Here is an 8815-nt window from a genome sequence, read left to right as displayed (position 1 = left end):
TCAGGAAGATCTTCTCAAGATGCAGATCTGATTACATCACCACCAACACCCTTTGCTCTTGCCTCCCAATGCTTAACTTCCTGAAAAGTTTCCTAATCTCTTGGGATAAAATCCTAAAGCTTCACTCTGGTCTCTGGACCCTGCATGGTGTGGCACTTGCATACTATGGCAGACTCAGTTTCTACTATGTTTCCTTCCCCTTTTCCAAAGTCCAGTCATTTCCTCTGGTGTAACATGCTCCCTTGAGGCCCTGGACAGGCAGGTCCTTTTCCCTGGACCCATCTCCCTAGTCCTTGTTGCCTAATCAACTTCTCATTGTTCCACTCTCAGGTCAAATGCCTCTTTCCAGTGAAGACTCCACTGTTTGTGCTTTCCTTCAAAGCACAAACAGTGCTCTTTCTTCAAAGCATGCACCTCAGTTCGTAAGAATATTGGTACCTGTGTGATTATTGGATTAATATTTCTCTCCCTACCAGACTCTAAATTTCATGAGTGCCGGAGTCATGTGTTTTTGTAGCCTCAGTGACTAGCACAGTGACAGACACACAGTTTGTTGCTCAACAAATCTCATTGCTAAATGGAAACATGGCAACTATCTTTATAGCTGATACTTGCTGCCTTCCAGACACTCTCCTGGAAGTTCTTTACGGCTCATTCAACCCTCGCAACAGCTGTATTAGGTATATTCACATCATTGAGGGAGGAAAATCAGATGAGGAAATTGAGATGGAGAGAGAGGAAGAATGCCCAGCTTACACAGTTGTTAACAACACTGGTATTTGCTCCTGTACCTGCCTGCCATGTCACCTCTTGGAGTCAGCAGTCCTGACACCGAACCTATGAACTACGCGTTACCATCTGCATTGTACAGATAAGTAAACGGAAGTTTAGTGAGTTCAAGTAACTTACCCAAGGTCACAAGTTTGTTAGTTGGTAAACCCCAAATTTGAGTGCAGGTCCTCTAAAAATCATGCAATTTCTTTTGTTGCAATTCTTCTCTGGGTGTGTTACAATCTACTGAGTGATAAATTCTGGTCTAGAGAAAATAACTAGAAAATCACTCATTATGATACCGAAAACAACTCATAGTTTAATGAGCACTGTATGTGTGAGTTGCTCTGTGATGTTCCTTATGGGATTGCTGCATTGAATCCCGACAAAGGACCCTGGGAAAGAGAAGCACACCAATGCCTTTAGGAGCTTGGCAAAATTGGACTGTGTGAGTCCAGGGATCAAGTATTCCCTCAAAGAATCAGAAGATAAAAAGCTACAAGAGTCTGCTATTTGTATGGCTGGATGCTGATGGCTGAATTAATTTTCAAAGTTCACTTGAGGTTACAGAGAAATACTAGTAGGGGACGCTTAAGCGGGAGAAAAAGTTCATGATTTATGTGTTTTCCTCTTTTCATTTAAACAATGCAGACACTGCTCAGCATTGGTGGAAGCCATGCAGGGAAACTCTGGTCTGAAATGTCATTTCATTCTAGTCCCTTTAGTGCTATGCAGTATGGTTGCAAGATATTCTGAAATGGAACTTTAGTGGTCCTGTATTCTGAGATGTATTTACATGAGGTTTTTGTAGTCTGTGGATGTGTCTTCTGTTTACTGCTAAATAAGCTCTACATTCATCGTTGTTGATTCAATCGAAGACTGACACACTGACATTGGAAAGATGAAGCAAGATTATATCTCAGAGTAAAACGTGCGGCTTAGAAAAGGGGAACTTGGAAGTAAATACCGATACATGAATAAAGAAGCAATTTTCCGAGTTTGCTTTACATGATTCTTAAGGAGCCGATTACCTTTTTATCTGTGTATATTATTTCTCACAACGGTACAAAACAAGTGAATGCTTGTTGAATACTTTCAGAGAAGGATGAGGTTTTACTGAGGATTTGATTGTTTCAGAAAAGATAAGAACAACAAGAAACAAGGTAACACATTATTGCCTACATTGATTACCACACCCCTTCCCCGCAAAGAAGGTTTCTGGCTGCTGAAATCCTAGTATCAAAGGAATGATCTGTTCAGAGCTGTGGTTTGTGGTATTTACCTCCAAATTACAGGCTAAAAGTATGTCAGGACATGAATGGAAATATCTCTTTTTAAGAAAAACACATACATGTTCTATATGTGGTGTAAACCTGCCTATTGTCCCAGATTCTTTCTCTTCACTAACTTCTTCCTTTTGCTTCAGAATTACCCATGAAGAAATGACACGAAACCGCATTTTATATTAAAATGGTGGGGATTTCTTTCTTTCTTTTCTTTTTTAACGAGTTGAAAGATTTTTTTTCCCCCTAGACTGAAAGATTTGCTGCTACCTGTATCTTTGGGCTTTACCTCGCTGATAAACAGCCCATGGATTATACAAACATAACCGCATTTCCATTATCTCTCCCCGACAAATTACAGCCTGCCACTGGAACTGCCGCAGCAGACAGCAGGCATTTGGTTTTAAACTGTCTCCTTTTTCTTAAGTCCTGAAAACAAGGCCATGATTCTTCATATTCAGTTGAAATAGAAAATGCTCAGGCTCAGCGCACACAAGGAAATTGCAGCCTCGCTCTCGCCCTCCCCCGCCTCCTCTCATTTACTGCTCCCCTTCACTGCATTGCGGTCCTGCGCCGCTCTCCGCCAGCGGCCGCCGGCTGGGGGAGGAACTGCACCGCCGCCTCTTTATAGCCGAACCGCAGAGCCTCGCTTGAGGTCCTCTTTTACATTGTATTTCGATTTTATAGAGCTGCTTTCGATAAGGAGAAGACAGACACACTGCAGAGATGTGTGTAGCATGACAGTTTTAGGAGAGAAAAACCCAAAGGTTATTCAGTTACCTCCCAGTCTCCTCCAGTGCTGCAAATGTGAAGGAGGCGGTGGGAGAAAGTTCAGTTCTTGTTTCAATATGTGATGGTAGATCCAGGCAGCTGTTTCAGCCTGAATAATTTGGTTAATTTTCCTTGAAGAAAATATTTAATGAAAGAGAGCAAATGTGCTAGTACCATGCTCTCTCTGTCCTTTTTATTTTATTATGCAATTATTTTATAATGCAATATCTCTCTTAGAAATAGTTTTACCTGGCTCCTTTTTGACAAAGTACATTTGTAAGAGATTCTTCTGCTTTGCTTGGGTCTCTAGGACTGTGGGATGGGATCCCACCCCCCAGACTAGGGAAGAGATGCCTAATCTCACACTATCCAGGTTATTGAAGGAGGGAAGTCCTGTTCGTGGGGAAATTTCCCGGGGATGGGCTACGTTGCACTCACCATGAAGGCTGCTTAGCAAACTCCACTCACTTTGTGGTGAGGGAGTGTGAACGAACCCCATTGGGTTCACCACAGGGGAAACCATCCATGGAAGGCAGTTTGAGTCCCTTTACTCTCTGAGCCTGAGCTTCATCAGACTTTGCTAGTGTACCAAAATGTATATCCCACAGCTGCACCAGCTGTGAAAATTGAATGGACTACACATGTGAAATACTTTCTAACACAGATTGATCTCTTCAAACAGAAGCTGATTTGTTTTTGTCATTGTTGTGATTATTCCTCTCCTTGCCTCATGAAAAATGTATTTGTAACTTCTGTCTGGCCCGCGCTGCCTTCTCAAATTCTTCTCCTTAACCATTATTAGAAAGGTAAATCCCGTATTTGGTTTGTTGTTAACTCCAGGAGGGAAGGTTCTATATCTTTCTTTGTAGCCCAGTGCCAAGAGCTAGGCACTCAGGGAGCATTAGCTGAGGAACAGTGAGGAGTGCTGGAGAGCTGGGGAAGCTCAGGAGTCCACTGCTTGGAAGTCTTTTGTTCTTCGACTTCCTCCTCTCATTGGGGCTGTCCTTCACGGGCTGGAAACATGTGGAGATATTTGGGGCAAGTGTGACATTTAGTCTGGAATAGTCTAATGATTTCACTAAAATATTCCCCAGTTTTATTATAGTCTGATTTTCTAAGCACTTATATTCCTTTTAGGAAATCAGGCAAAATGCCTTTACTAAATCATTTGGTTTAAAAAAAATGTTACAAGAAATTAAAGGTTTGAGTGTTTTTATACTTACTCATTGAAACCAGACCTCTAGCTAAAAACACTTGCTTGTTTCATTGCTGACCTCTCATTTGAAGCTAGTTCATGTGGAGCCTGGATTGGTTTTAGAAGCTTACAATTAACCTCAAGTCATGAAAGTGAGAAGGAAATGATACAAATGTTCATTTTATTCAGTACATGCTCAGAAATAACAGGGACCTGTGTAATGGACTATATAGTCTATAAATGTAGCACAGCTATGATTTAATGGATTTAAAAATAATATTTACCAATATTAAATTATTTATATTGAAATCTTAATAAACTATACAACTTTTATGAACTGTGGAATTATTGCAGTGTTTTGAAAGCTGTTCCTTGTTCTGTCTCTCACTGATTCAGTGTGTAGTACAACAGAGAGCTTTGTGGTTTTTGTATTTGAGTATTTAAAACTAAGATAATATGCAGCACTTCAAACTTTGAAGAACTATAGAGCAAAATTTTTTTAAAATTCTGGAGAATGGTTTGGTAAACAGGTATAAAGGCTGATATATACATTTTATATGAATATATATGCACACATGCACACATATATAATATGTATATACATTTTTTAGAATTTTCAGCAGAGTCCTTTTTAGTTCTGAAATTTTATATTAAATAACATCTGTAACATATATTCAATATTATTAACCATGACAATAAAGCAGTAGTCCTTAACATGAATAAATCTCAAAAGTTCTGTTTTAAAAAATGAACATTTTATTATGTTCCTGTGAGCCGGGTGACAATTGCTACTTCATTTTAAATGTAAGGCAGCCAAATGATGTTTAGTTTGTAGCACCCTGAAACCAGATGTGGTGGAGTAGCCTTCTGCCTTGGGGTTTGGGTGGCTGGTCAGCCTATTACTGCCTGTTCTTTTGGGCCCCTCAGGCACAGAGAGAATACTAATGTCAGTGTGGTCACTCCATCAGGTGGCCAGGCAAGATTACAAAGACCTGGAGAGTTTCTTTAACTCAGATTTAAGACAATAAAAGTATTGAAAATGATTGAACCATCCTGTGGAATGTGAGTTGCATACACTTTATCATACTATTGCAGTATAAATGCAGTTATATTAAACAAAAATATCAGATGGCATGCCATGGCGCACAGCTATTCTTTTCTGTCCCCTCCTGACTAGGAATCGATGACACATAATTTGTTATCTCTGATCCCCACGGGAACTGTTGCCATTCTGCTCCGGTTCCCATTTCTTCTGTTTGTTAGGTGTTTGGGTTCTCCACATTCTCTTCTCCCTATGCTCCTCTCTTCTTGTGTTATTCATTTGTGTCAGAATCAAGACTCTCCTGTTATCAGAACTCTGGTTACTAACTGCAGAAGATTTTTATTGTATCTGCAGTTATTCAAAGAAAAGATGTGATTTCTTGTGACTTTATTATCTGTATTGCTTTTGTGGGTCGCTTGCTCTGATTTACTGCAAACCATTCATATCTTTTATTATTTAAATATAACTTTTCTGCCTAGTTTCCCAGTCGTGCATTTTTCTATTTGCACCTGAGTCATTCTCTTGTTTACCTTTGTGCTAAAGTGGAGAAGTGGGTTATGGGTTCTTTGATTTTTTGCTGGGAAGAGTAATTTCTACAGTGGGTTTGAGTTGACAGTGGTGCGGGGGGCAGACATGTTGACACCATTACACTTTGTTATAATGGGATTTCACTATTTATTAAGGTTTACATAACATGCCTGCCAGTCACAAAGGCTTCACAATTTTCATGAGTCAAGATAGACATTAGTTCTATATGTAATATTTCCATGTAGATAATGAACATAGACAGACAAGTCCAATATTCTGCTTTGTCCGTGAAAACAGATTTTTCATAATATGAGCTTTTTAAAGTGTTTTACTGGCTTGGAGAAATTTATTCTAGAAATAACTGCTTCCTCTACTTTTCTGAGATTGAAAATAGATGTTGATTTACAGAGACTTTGAAAAGCTGTGGCTTGAGTGAGAATACAAATATGTTGTGCTCTTGTTAGAGCCATAACCCCTTTGCCTTAGTGTGGTCTCTGGAACTATAAAATAGGCTTAATGTCAGAAGTCAATTGGGAACACATGTTCTCTGTTAATTGCGTGTTTATGAATAGACTCCAAATAAAATGTTAGAAGTGTTTCTTCTCCAGTTGCATATTTTAAATTGAAATTCAAAGGATAATGTTTTTAAAAGAAAACCTTTTATTTTGGAGTAATTTTAAATTTACAGAAGACTTGTAAAGATAGTACAGAGTTTCTGTGTACCCTTCACCCTGTGTCCTCTAATGGTAACACCTGACCTGACCATGGCACATGGATCGAACTAAGAGATTAACATTAGTACAATACTATTAACCTATAGACGTTATTTGGATTTCACAAGGTTTCCCTCCTGTCCAGGACTGATTTTAAGGTCATTTTTATTTAAAGTACAGGATTATTTTATTGAGAACATAAAATTATACCTTTAATAAATTTGTCAGTCTAATGTAGATATATTTGGGGGAGCTTTTCAGGGAAAGTTAATGAAGAGTGTTAAATAATTTTATAAGGGTGAAAACATTAAAACATTCAACATCTTAATTTGGGTGTACAGAATTGATTATTCTGACATATATTCGTTATTTCCATGGATATTTCTTTCAAAAGAATGCCATTTCACTTTTCTTCACAGGTCAGGGGTTAGGATATAAGGAACTTTCTATAACTATCCTTTTATCCTACAATCTTTAAATTCAATGACTGTCTCATAAGATTTTCCTTGTGAACATATTGAATTTTGTACATTGTGGAAGATACTTCCAGTTTAGATGAAAGAATAGTTTTTGTTCATAAAGAGGGCATAAAAAGTACAACCAGCAATCTGATGAGAAAAAAGATAGATACAAAGGTGTGCGGGGGCAATAGTGTAATTAATTTTCTCCATAAAAAGATGTTACATCAACCCTCCTGTTGTTTTAGTTTATTTGGTAGCTTAGCACCATGAGTGCATTTTAGAGGGCCATTGCCTTTGTCCCACTTTGCCCTTTTGTGCTCCTCATGCTTGATACAGACATGACACCTTGGATTGCTGGCTTTTCAGATGTTTTGTTCCCATACACACCTGTGTACTAGGCTCAATAGAATAGCACAGGAAAGATGAATTTCTCTCTTTAAAGACCTCATGACTTCCTGTGCTGGAGAATCAGAGAAGGTGCGGTCTCTGGGGCTTCAATAGGATGAGGCTTTGCTCTCATCTTTTCTCAGCAGAGTGAATGCTATCTAACAATATTAATATTAAAGTGGAGCTTAAATACATACACGTATAAAGTCCTTCCCAAACTGTAACCCTAGGAGACCTGTTGTGATTTTCAATAAAGGAGAGATTTAGAAGATAAGTGCTGCAACGGATACACAGGAAGATGAGAGTGAGGGTTATCCGTGCAGATGTAAGGGGCATAGATTAAAATGTATGGGCCTGGACCTTTATTCAATCTGGGAAAGGAAACCTTAAAATTGAAATTAGATTTCCTCCTTTGTACATGAAATACAGGATAAGGCAAAAGCAGGTTTACAATCATTTGTGTGGAAAATAAAGCAATAATTAATAAATAATAATACAAGAGTACACTCTGTGTGTATACTCACAATGATAAACCTACTTTTGTCCCATCCTGCATATCAAGGAAAAATTTGCAGGAAAAGCATATTTCCCCAGAGCTTCCTATAAAGTTCCATTTATGAGGATAAATTTTCAGGGTGGCTGGGAGGATCAGTGTTTTTACGGCCAAATTCTAATTCAGGTATCCTTACTTGGCATTGGTGGTGACAGAGCAGAGAGTTTGGCCTCAGTTCTATGGCTATTCCTGAAAGGAAGCCCATTTAAAAGAACTGTTGATGATGAAAGGTTGGCATATGCATTGATTTTTATGTAGGCCAGGGTTGTGGAGAGATTAAAACAAAGAGCTCGAAGTAGGGGAGTTCTCTTAGGCGTCTTTCTTTTGGACTGGTTCTGTTGAACTGGTCCCCCTCATGGTGAGGCCACAGGGCAAGGGAGGAATGCTTTCCAAGGTCATTTAAATGTATTTTCGCCTTTATATTTGGAAGTTCTCCATACTCCAGGACTGCCTCTTTAAATTTGCAAAGCCTGCTGTCACTGGTTGCTGTGGTCAAGAAGACCTACTGTGTAGTGCCTTGTTGCTAATAGCCAGTGGCAGTGCTATATAGGGGCTGTCTCTTTTGATTAGCATTGTATTTATTTTGGGATTATAGAAACAACCTTGTACTGTGTTGCGGAGAAATCCCTTAGCTTTTGAAAGATAAGCAAGGAGGTGTAACTCATTTTGATATAATAAGAGCTCCTTTTTGGCTCACCCTACATAAACTTGAGTTTATATTAGAGAAGCAATGGTGTTTAATCTGGAAGTAATTCACTTTGAATTACAAAATGTTAATTGATTTAATTTTCTTTGCTGGTATTAGTTGGAAGTTTATCACATTTTATTTGCCTCTCTGAGTGGTGGAGTCAAGCTGGGAACCTCAGGGGGCTACCAGGAAAGAGTTGCTGAGGGAGAGTTGCTGCAATATCACCATTTGGTGGAGGGCTGGTGATATGCTTCTGTTGGTTAGGTGGAGCGGATACTGCATCCCCGAGCTTAGGGATGCTTCAAACTAACCCCAGGAAAGAAAATCATCACGTTCTGACTGGTTGAGCAAATAATTAAAATTACAGACAACAGACAACTTCCTAGGGTTTGTTAATATCCCACGGGATGTTATTATGGGATT

The sequence above is a fragment of the Phyllostomus discolor genome, chromosome 4 (assembly GCF_004126475.2).
Source record: "Phyllostomus discolor isolate MPI-MPIP mPhyDis1 chromosome 4, mPhyDis1.pri.v3, whole genome shotgun sequence".
NCBI classification, from domain to species: Eukaryota; Metazoa; Chordata; class Mammalia; order Chiroptera; family Phyllostomidae; genus Phyllostomus; species Phyllostomus discolor.
The sequence above is the reverse complement of the archived record's forward strand: the minus strand, read 5'-3'. Positions refer to the sequence as shown.